Here is an 11,635-nt window from a genome sequence, read left to right on the forward strand (position 1 = left end):
CACTATTAGTAATGCAAGACTGCAATGCAATATTTTAAAAGTAACATCACTTAAATGCTGCACTGGAGCTGTAATAAATCAGTTAATAATTTGTGCATGTAAAAACTAGCTGTTGCACTTAATAATTAGTAAATATGTGTTCCTGTTGATCAGCGGATTTATTTTCACTGTTGCGCCATCTGAAGTGCTTCTTTCCTCCACTAGAGGGAGATGAAGCTTCACTTGTGTGTCTGAGAGTTCAGCAGCTGAACTAATAATAGAATTATCATGCAATTCCCTGCATTGCATTTCAAAGCATACCCCTACATATGGGTCCAATCCTCATATAAAGATAATAAATGCGCTGAAGATGCTCCTCAAACCCCACAAGAATTTATTTCCATTTATAGTTGAACCATTCTGAAGTGTATTATACTGTGTGTGTATATTATGGTATTTTCAACTCTCTGTTAGTAAATAATCCAGCTTACATCCAGCTTGGTGACCTGATAACCTGTAATAAATACTGTAGTATACTTTACTACAGTAAACTGGTGGTGGATTGTACAACAGGATGTCCCTACAGTTGTTGAAAACTACAGCAAGTCATCTGTTTATATTTCTATAGTTGTTGTGTAACAGAATTACCTCAACAAATACTTTACTACAGTAGCCATGCTTCAAAAAGAGTAGACTATACATTATAAATAAATTAGATTAGATTCAACGTTATTGTCATTACAGTTGTCCATGCAATTTAGGTCTAAGCAGGAGTGCAATAGCAGCAAGTACAGGATATAAGTGTTAGTTATAAAGTGCAATGATGGTGATATTTACAGATGCATGCACTATAAACATTATAAACAGGTTGCATTAACTATGAGATTTACAATAGATGCTTATAAGTGCAGGTTGCTATTAATAATCAGGGTATGCAGATAAACAATTACGCATGTATATGTGCAGTGGATTATTCAAGTTGAATTAGTGCAATGATTATGTACATTTTTAAATGTGCAAATATTGAATAGTGCAGTGATTATGGGGAGTATAGGTTAGGAGGAGAGTGTGGGGGTGACGGGGGCTCAAAAGGGAGACAGTTCTGAGGAAAAATATTTCATTTGCTTTACATTTATAGGCCTTCCTACCACAGTGGCACACTCAGAAAACCGTGTTATTACCATCTGGGGACTGTAACCTATAAATTAAATTAATAAAATAAAAATACTGATCAGAAAGATTTTATTTTAATATGAACTTACATTTAGTTTTGTCTCTACACAGCCTAGAGACCTATCTGATTGCTGAAAATCCTCTTTAGACGTTTCATAAACAAATAGTTTACATCTACATCCAATGCAAGTTGTGCCTTTAGAAACACTAGATTATAAGTGAAATACAATAATAGTCTGCGGTTGCGTTGGCGTGCATGTGATGCAACTCCATGCGCGGCCGCAAGATGTCGCGCGCAAACCAAAGATATAATAGAGTTTTAAGTAAACTACTCGTCTATTTATCGCGCTCTTCATCTTCTGTGGTGTTCATTATTATTATCAAACTCACATAGGCTCACTATTTATCATTAATCACCTCTCTGACTGATATTTACCCAAAACGTATCATCTCTAGTAACACTTATTAGCCTACATAAAAATAAAAGAGCAGCATAAAGTGGAGAGGGGTTTGGGTGGAGGTGAGGGGGGCGTGTTGTCACGTGATCAGCCCCAGTATAAATGCTGGAGCATCAGCGGGCGTCTCGCTTTGGTAGAGGTCACCTGCGTCTCTCACATCATCATCATCATCATCATCACCTTCATCATCATCAGGATGGCTCAGCTTACCCCCGCTGGAGTTATTTTCTGCGCATTCTGCCTAATCACTCAGGTATGACCTCAATGTTGACTATTTCACGTAGTAAACACACTCTTTAAGTACTTGAAAACGCCCGTTTATAATGTAAATACTGTATAAACTTGAATACAAGCGGTTCAGATTATGAGAATTAAAAGAGGACAATAAATTATAGAGTTTAGATGGAATCAAAGCGCATTTTGAATAAACTCAACATGAAGTAATAGCTATTTTTTTTCTAATTTTGGGAACATTTGTATTTTCAAACAATTAGTAATACGTTTATTAGTTAATGTTAAATTAAATAAAGTTACTTCATGTTAACTAACAACGCATTAACTAATGTTAACAAGCACAACTTTGGATTTTAAGCTAATCATGCATTAGTAAATGTTAAACTATAATAAATAAACGCTTTACAAGATTATTTCTAGTTAATAAATGCATTAACTAACATTGACTAATGGCCCATAACTCTAAAGTGTCACCGCAATTTCTAATGCGACGCTTACTTTGATTACTTGTGGACTTGTAAATGTGATTATAGCCTACATTTCCAGTTTACATAAACAACAACGTTGGCAAAGCACGAGTAAACCAACACTACAGTAAAAAGTGAAAGCTCACATCCGTCGCTTTGTATATTTGTTAACAGCTCGACCACCGTGCTTGTGGTTTTGGAGAATGAATGATTTAAAGTGTATCAGTATCTGTCCCGAGGCTTGAGTTTCTCTGTGTCTCTGAAACCCGATCTGGAGTCGCTTTCCCTGCGTGAGAAACACCGGAGAGACCCTCAGACTCACCGACACACACAAAATAGACCGCAAAATGAAACCAACGCAATGTTGGGAAGGTCGCAAAATTGGGCTCTGGGAAATATTAAAGCTGATTTTTTTTGTGATTAAAAAAAGGTAATTCACAATTAAACATTAACATTTTTATATTTCGTAATCATTTACCCTTTACATCTTCATCTAGCCTATTACACGCGCGAATGAAAGCAGCAGTTTAGCACTGCACGAAAACGCAACTGTGCGATTTTAATCTGATGCGTAATCACTATCCACAGATATAAGGTACATTGAATGCATCAAATATAACTGCTAATGCATTATAATAGTCTATACTTACAGTAAAAATGTGAATATAAATGTATTAGCTGCAATAAATGCTTCGTGTAACACGAAGAAGCTTTCAATGGACAATTCACCCATTTACAAATACTCTCCCTCAACTGGCTCCAAACTTTTGTGAGATTCTTCATCATGTTAAACACAAATGAAGATATTTTTTTAGAATGCTGAAAACCAGTAACCATTGACTTCCATATAGGAAAAACAAATTCAATGGAAGTCAATGGTTACCGGTTTGCAGCTTTCTTCAAATTTTGTATTCAAAGGAAATAAGTGTTGTATATGAACCCACTTAAGTGAACTCAATAGGCAATAAGTGTCAATATGAATGCAGTTAAGTTACTTAATGCATTAAAACACAAATTATTTTCATTTTAAACAACTGTACTTTACTGATACTTTAAGTGTGTTAAGGTAGTCGTCACCCAAAATTCAAAATCAAGAGTTTTATTCTCCAAACACAAAGAAAGACATGAGGAGTTCAGATGAAAAAAACTTTAAGTGCATCTGAAATTTCCATAAATAATAATAATTATTCTCAGTTTCTTTCTTTTATGTTGAGTTATTTCACGTTGAAGACCAAGAAAATAACGTTTTCTTTCCTCTAAAAGTGAAATTACTGAACTTACACACATAGCCTGATAAAAATACTCATTTTAGGCAGTATTTAGAGGTTTTTGCATCTGAACTCTTCATATACTGAAGAATGCTGGAAAGCTGTAACCATTGACTTCCATGCTGGGTTTTCTTTCCCCAACTATTCAATGGTTACCAGTTTTCAGCATTCTTTAAGGTATCTTCTTTTGTGTTCAACAGAATAAAGGAACTCTTAAAAGGTTTGGAACCACTTGAGGGTGAATAAATGAGTACATTTAAATGTTGGGGTGAACTATCCCATTCAAGTATAACAGTAAATGCATTACAATTGCCCTAAAGCATGCAAATGTGGGAGAATCCAGCAGAGATAAGAATATGCAAATGTTGGCCTTCAGGTGGCGATTTTTGCATAACAATCGCGTCGCTCTGCGTGATTTCATTTGCATCATGAGATGATAACGCCTTTCGTTCCTTCCTCAGGTTTTGTCTCAGAGCACAAACTCCACCGCGTTGGCGGGAAACCAGACCGTTAATGCAAACGACACGATGGCGACGGACACGTACGGCGGCCCGGCCAACGTCACCGCCTCTCCGACCGGCGCCGGAGTCAAAACGCAGATCAGCATGCTCTGCGTGCTCGTGCCCGTGGCTCTGGCGAGCGGCCTCCTGCACCGCTGCTGAGGCGCGTGCCCGGAGCATCATCACCGCACCTCCTTCTTCCTCCACCTCTATCGGAGCCAGAGATCTGCCATTTCTCCCTCTGCACCAACACACTGACACCTGTAGCTTCACCTGCCGCGCGGATACACACCGGAGCAGCGGTCTGTCCTCCGGTAAAGGCGCGCACAGACGGATGACGTAACCAACGGCTCCTTCCCACAGAAACACAGTTCCCGCCACGCCGAGCCCGAAGATGGCCGTTGCGATCTGGCGCATGCGCAGTGTTCGATCCCGCCGGATTCACGACTAGGCCTAAATAAACGGGCTCTTTCGGCTTCGTCACGACTTGCAGATGGATTTTCATCTGTGCATCTTATATTTTTATTTTTGGCCCACTTTAGTTATGAATCAAACTGTTAGTCTTTTATCGGCATGAGATGGACACTTTGTAATATTGTTTTTCTCTTGCATAGTTTATATTTTGTACAAATCGGTATGTTTTAATGTTTGTAAGCTGGAAATACAAGAGTATACATGAGAATAAACGATGTACAACTCGACTGAGGTCTGGCTTGTTTGATGGGAGATTGCAGGATTATTTATTAGGTTTTAAATGGACCTCAGACACTAAAACAAAATATATTTGGAGATTTTACTTGTGGAAATCTGGTTGTTTACACTCAGAAGTTGCTATATTTGATAAATAATTGCAAACAAACAGCAAAAAAACCACTAAATTAAGTATGACATTTTTAAGCAAAAACAAAGTCTCAGAAATAAAGGTATGCAAGCTGTCTCTGGGGAGGTACCTCTTCAAAAAAGAACAAATTTGTACCTAAAAGGATAAAATTAATACCTCAAGGGTACTTTTTAGTACCTAAAAAGTACAAAAGAGTTCCTCTTAAAATTTTTAGGTACTAATATATACTTTTGAGGTACCAATATGAACCCTTTAAGTACAAATGTGTACCTTTTCAAAAGGTACCACCCCAGTGACAGCTCAACCTTTATTTCTGAGAGTGTAGGATATTACATGACTAATTATTCAGCGGTATAACAGCACTAAATGATATGGTCATGATAGTCAAGTTGCGTTAAGTCTAATTTATTAAACCAATTTAGTTGCTTTTCTTACTTAAATTATCTTAAATTGACTTAAAACAGTCTTTATTACCAAGATAAAAGTACTCATGAGATTCAACCGAAAAATTTGTATTGTTTCTTTATAGCGCACAAATGCATTAATTTTGGAAACCAACAATGGTTTAGTTGTTTGTGCATATTTAATTTGGGAAATTCCTGTAAATTCCATGCATCAAATAATCACTCAAAGTCTCAGCAAAGAATCATAGGAATAATTTGTTGATTTTTAACACAAACCAACTTGAGTCATTCCATTATGTATTTGACTTATAGAGGATGAAATATTTCTCAAACTCATGTAAATCTGTACTCTCAAATCTATTTAACTGCAGTAATTTGATGCATTTCAGTTGGCTTTTAACAACAAATGCCTTGAACACTAAAATAATATAATCTACAAACCATTTACTACAGCTATTAATAAATGACACTGCAAAAATATTTGGTTGTCTGGTTGTTTACACTCAGAAGTTGCTATATATGACAAATAATTGCAAATGAAAAGCAAAATAACACACCAAATTAAGCATAACATCTTAAAGCAAAAACAAAGTCTAATAAAACACTCCAGTTTTCTTTTTATTGTACTATAAGGATATTACATGATTAATTATTTAGTGTTATATCTGCACTTAATGATATGCTCATGACAGTCAAGTTGTGTTAATTCTAATTTATTAAACCAAGTTAGTTGCGTTTCTAACGTAAATGATCTTAAATTGACTTAAAACAGTCTTTATTACCAAGATAAAACTACTCATAAGATTCAACATAACATTTGTATTATTTTTTACAGCGCACAAATGTATTCATTTTGGAAACCAACAATGGTATAGTTTGTGGTAGAGTTAGTGTTTACATACTTTACATATACATCAAATAATCACCTAAAGTCTCAGCAGAGAATCGAAGTACAAAGAATTTGTTGATTTTTAACACATTAACCACCTTGAGTCATTCAATTATATATATGACTGACGTATAAAGGATGAAATATCTCATAAACTCATGTAAATCTGTGCTCTCAAATCCATTTAACTGCAGTAATTTGATGCATTTCGGTTGGTTTATACCAACAATGGCATTAAACACTAAAAAGGAAATGATCTACAAACTATTCACTCTTGCTATTACTAAGAGGCAAACAACACTGAATTCCATGTGAAAGGCTACACTAGAGAAACGTAAATATTTCCACTTTATATTTACAATTTTGTAAGCCTGAATGCCTTTAAAATCCTCATTCACCGGCCTCAAAAACACATGATCAACCATAATCCAGACTCAACACTGCATATGCAACGATGCAAATATCGCAAATGATTTCAGCAATATCGATGCTGTAACGATATATTGTGCAGCCCTAGCAGTCACTATTTGCGAGTAACTGTAACTACTTACTTGTTTTGAGGCATTACAAAGAATTCCCTGTTAAAATACTCAGATTTTATATCAAACCTCTGTAACGGAGGAAAGCAGGTGAGTCTGAATTAAGGCTTTAATCATTGATCGTCCTCATGAATTATTCACGCCTGACGGAGGGTTAATGTTACAATGTGATGAAACACGAACTGCATTCTGGGAGAGAAAGTCATGAAGAGGAGGGATTTAAACCACAGAATCAGCCACAAACCGGCTAAACACTCATTCCGTGTGTGTGTGTGTGTGTGTGTGTGTTCAGCGCATCCTCACACCTGTGTGTTTACCCGCATTAACACACTGAGTGCAGGAGCTGATGGACGTCACACACACACTGATAAAGAGAACAATAGACGTAATTGCACTCATTATCTCCCTTTCTCTCACACACACACACACACACACACACACACACACACACACACACACACACACACACACACACACACACACACACACACCATTGTGGCTCATGTAATGTGTGACTGTCACGTTTCCTGCTGCAGCACAGAGCACTTCCTGCTTCATCGTCACTTTAATTAACAGTTTGAAAGATATTGTCTGTCACTGAAAATAATGTCTGTGTTTGTGATGCTGTGCTCACTTAAACACACATTTGAATAATATTAAAGCATTTCAGACTATTTTTGGTTGATATAAGCACATCTGTGCTCAGCACTTGACACTTTTCCAAAATAAAAGGTTGTAATTATTAATTTTTTTTTTACCAGTGTCTATGTGTATTTATTATTAAGTTGGTTTAATTTGATTTAAAAAAAAGAGAAAAAAAAGGAAAATGGGCACCCTTGATGAAAGTCATCTTTTGTAAGCTGTTTGGACAGGACTCTGTGTAGATATAGTGTCTCCACAGTTATATTGGAGTGATATAAACTCAATAAGTCTCTTTTTTTAATTTCCTGATGTTAAAATATGATCCAAATCCCTCCCATTTTGAGGCGCGCAGGAGTGTGGTTTCCCCACCCACCAAATTGATTGACAGACGCATATTAACATGTCTCCACAGTAACGTGCATAATCATATCAACAAGACAGGAGTCGCGCAAAGCAACCGGGATTAAAAGATCTGATCATCAATCATCATCAAATGTGATCAAGAATGAGTTTTACAAGTTTGAAACGTTTTTAAAACAGAGGATGTTTTTAATAAAGATAATAAAATCGCTGTAATCCATCACCATCATCACATTATGTGTACCACATAATGTCAGTACAATTATAAAAGACGACGCTTCAATCCCAGGTTGTGGATCTAAATCAGGTTTATTTTGGACATTAACATAACGGATATAAATACAACAGTGGATATTAACGTGTATCCTGTCACATTTACATGCAAAAACAGTGCAAAGCTAAATGTATGTGTGTGTGCAGTAGGCTTGGGCGATAATAAGGTAATATGGTATACCGCGGGATCTAAAAAATAGCAACGATGTCAGTGTCAATATCGTTATATCGTCATTAAAAACAATGCATTTAAATAAGAGACAAGTATTAAATAATAAATAAATACTATTTATTTAATGCCTACAAATGCGTATGCGTGACTGTCATCACCGGACAGTGTGGAGGAGAGAAAGAAAGAGAGAGAGAGAGAGAGAGAGAGAGACACACACCCCCAGATGATTATAATTGAATCATTGTAAATATACTGATTATTATAGTTTTTTTTTACCGTTTTATCTTTAAAATGTACAGATTATTCTGATCTATTTTTGTATTGATTTGTATGAATAATTAATGTTGAATAATAATATAATATATTGAATATTAATGTGATATATTCAATAATTTGATGTATTGTTGATATTTTATTTAATTATTATATATAAATGTTTTTTTTTGCTACTACTACTATTTACTGTGTACTGTTTTTTTTTTATTATATACGTATGTTACTGTTTATGTAAACCTTATAACTGCTTTGGCAGTACATTTGTAACAATTGTCATGCCAATAAAGCAATTATTGAATTGAATTGAATTGAGAGGGTGAGAGAGAGAGAGAGAGAGAGAGAGAAAGAGAGAGAAAGAGAGGTGAGGTGGCGAGTCGCGCACCAAGTGACCTGCAGTTTGGCAGTATTTCCGGTTTCGACCAAAGGAGAAGGAAAACGTGGTAAATAAATATGAACTAGAGGTCTGCATATCTGCTGCTGTACCACAGGAGCCGACCAGATTTCTTGCGCTGCAGGAATAAATTTCCAAATAAAGCGAGGGAGCGGTCGGTAACTCTGGTGTAATTTGAAGCCTGCTCCCGAGCGAGCACGCACAAGCTCTAAGGTCGCATTTACCATATTCAGTTTCTGAATGGTTTAGGCACAAGCCAACAGTTTGGTGACGCTGTCTGAGCCTTACATCATCATTTTTTTAATTATGCAAGGTAATACCGGGGTAAAATAGGGAGGAGGATTGACGGTATCAAAATTTGGATACTGCCCAAGCCTAGTGTGGAGGCAAGTGCACACATAGTGCTCAACCTGTGGAGTGCACATGCCCTTTTTAGTCTTGGATAGAAAGCGCTCTTCCAAAATGATCAGAGGTGCTCATCGTTGCAGAAAGGCTTGAAATAATGATTGCAGATCAACTTCATTGTTGTCTGTTATTGTGCTGTAGAGCTGCAAAATTAATTAAAAAAAAGATCGCAATCTCGATTTGACCCCCTAGACCAGTGGTCACCAAACTTGTTCCTGGAGGGCCAGTATCCTGCAGACTTTAGCTCCAGCCATAATTAAACACACCTGAACAAGCTAATCAAGGTCTTACTTTGTATACCTGAAACATCCAGGCAGGTGTGTTGAGGCAAGTTGGAGCTAAACCCTGCAGGGACACCGGCCCTCCTGGACTGAGATTGGTGACCCCTGCCCTAGACGATCTTAATCCAGCATTTCTACGATTCTGTCAATCATATTTTTAATTTCAGGAGAGAAGCAAAGGCGGCTGCACGAGTCTTCTCATTGTTTCATGTACATTGCTCAGCGACAAGGACACCTCCAAATGATGTTAGAGTCACACACTGTATTTACAAGGTATAATTCACCCAAAAATGTCATTTTTGTTTTCATATAATGCTGTATTCGTAGCCGGGAAATCACACGTGACGTGAGCTGCTGACCGTGAGCTGTTACCACAGAGAGCGCGGGTCTACTTTAATGGCAGAACCTGCATAGGTTGTAAATAACAGGTAATAAAGTTGTAAATAATATTCAGGTTGTGGCACAGAGTGATCGTTTAAGAGGCCTGCGCAAAGTACGAACAGCACTTAGCAGTGAAAATGAAACCGAAAGCACGTCATTCAAATAATCATATCGCATTTCAGAGTTATGATTGCGACAAGCATTTGATATGTTTTTTCTTTCATAGCGAACACACAGTTGGGCATGAAAATAAATGTTTACAGAGTCAGTATAACTACTCTAGCCTATAGAAAACAGTAATAATTGCAGATTTTATTTTATTAACCTTTATTTTACATTTACAGAATCGTGAGAAGTCGTGATCTTATTTTAAGCAAATAAATCGCGATTCTCATTTTAGCCAGAATTGTGCAGACCTACTGTGCTGTTTATCTACAGTATGTGGAGGCTATACAAACCAAAGCAATACGAAAAGATCTCTGTCATGCAAATGGGAACAGTGGGTGGAGAGAACCAGTTCATTTGCATTAAAGGCACAGGCATTAAAAACAGCTGCAATGTCTTAACAGCTCAATTTTTCCAAATTTTAAAAAGCTATAAAAAATAAACTGATGGGTGATTTGAGCTGAAACTGAAGACACATTTTGAAGACACAAAATAGTTAAATCTTGAAAAAGGGGTACAGTAGGTGCTCTTTAAAACAAACGAAAAGTACGCAAAAAACAAACAAACAAACAATACAATATTAAAATAACAAAAAACAAACACAAACAAGTAAATTGAAATGTGATACAGATGCTCTGAAATCTGACATAATTGTTCTTCCAGGTGTTTCTCTGACCACGAAGGCCCGTCAATTACAGCATGAACAGATTTACACACAAACCCTTATCAGAAAATGTGTTTCCTCTTAGCTGAAGGACGACAGCGGATTCACATTCACACACAGATCCTCATCCAGATGCAGAGGAAATGTTTATCTGCAGTCAATCACACCCCAAAACACACACACACACACACAATGGATTTTTGATAGGTGCAAGCCAAAGTGATTTTTGCTCGCCTAAAACGTCCAAACTACCCACATAAAAAACTACCGTAATTTATAGTAAATATTATGTTTTTGAACCAAACTATGGTCAAATGTATTATACTGTATATAACAAAGCATTTGGAACACTTTAATGAACGCTGCATTACACTGTAGTATTAATTACAGTAAATTTGAATACATACTGTAGTATACTTTCGTTTCACTACAGTAAACTGTGACGTATTGTAGTATAATATAACTTATAACAGCAGTATTAAGCCATTTGTTTATATTAGCGTAGCTGTGTTACCATAGCAACTGAGGATTCGCCACAGCAGATCAATTACAGTAGTTACTGTTACCATAGCAACTGTAGAATTACCACAGCAGATCAATAACACTAGTTGCTGTGTTACTACCCGATTGTTAAGTGTGACGTCACGCGAATCGGCTTCCGGGTCCAAGCGCTCTATTCAACTGAATGGGGAGACTCATGAAATGGTAATAATAAACGTTTACAAAGCGATTTAAGGCTTTCGAAAATCACGATCGCAGTATATATGTCCATGTCTAATATCCGATGGCCAGAAGGTGATTCAATTTTTTATAAATTGTAAAATTTTTGGTATTTGTGATGCAGCAAGCCCAGAGATTGTTGTGTACACTATG

At 36.6% G+C, this 11,635-nt stretch overlaps 1 long non-coding RNA gene across 1 annotated transcript; it reads left to right on the forward strand.

Annotated features, from left to right (window-relative positions):
* The first annotated feature begins 1,737 nt into the window (after positions 1-1,737).
* Positions 1,738-4,780, forward strand: si:ch211-152c2.3. Its single transcript, NR_188798.1, is given in 2 exon segments — positions 1,738-1,863; positions 4,041-4,780. It is a non-coding gene; the product is annotated as a si:ch211-152c2.3 (long non-coding RNA).
* The last annotated feature ends 6,855 nt before the right edge of the window (positions 4,781-11,635 follow it).

The sequence above is a fragment of the Danio rerio genome, chromosome 4 (assembly GCF_049306965.1).
Source record: "Danio rerio strain Tuebingen ecotype United States chromosome 4, GRCz12tu, whole genome shotgun sequence".
In the NCBI taxonomy this organism is placed as follows: domain Eukaryota; kingdom Metazoa; phylum Chordata; class Actinopteri; order Cypriniformes; family Danionidae; genus Danio; species Danio rerio.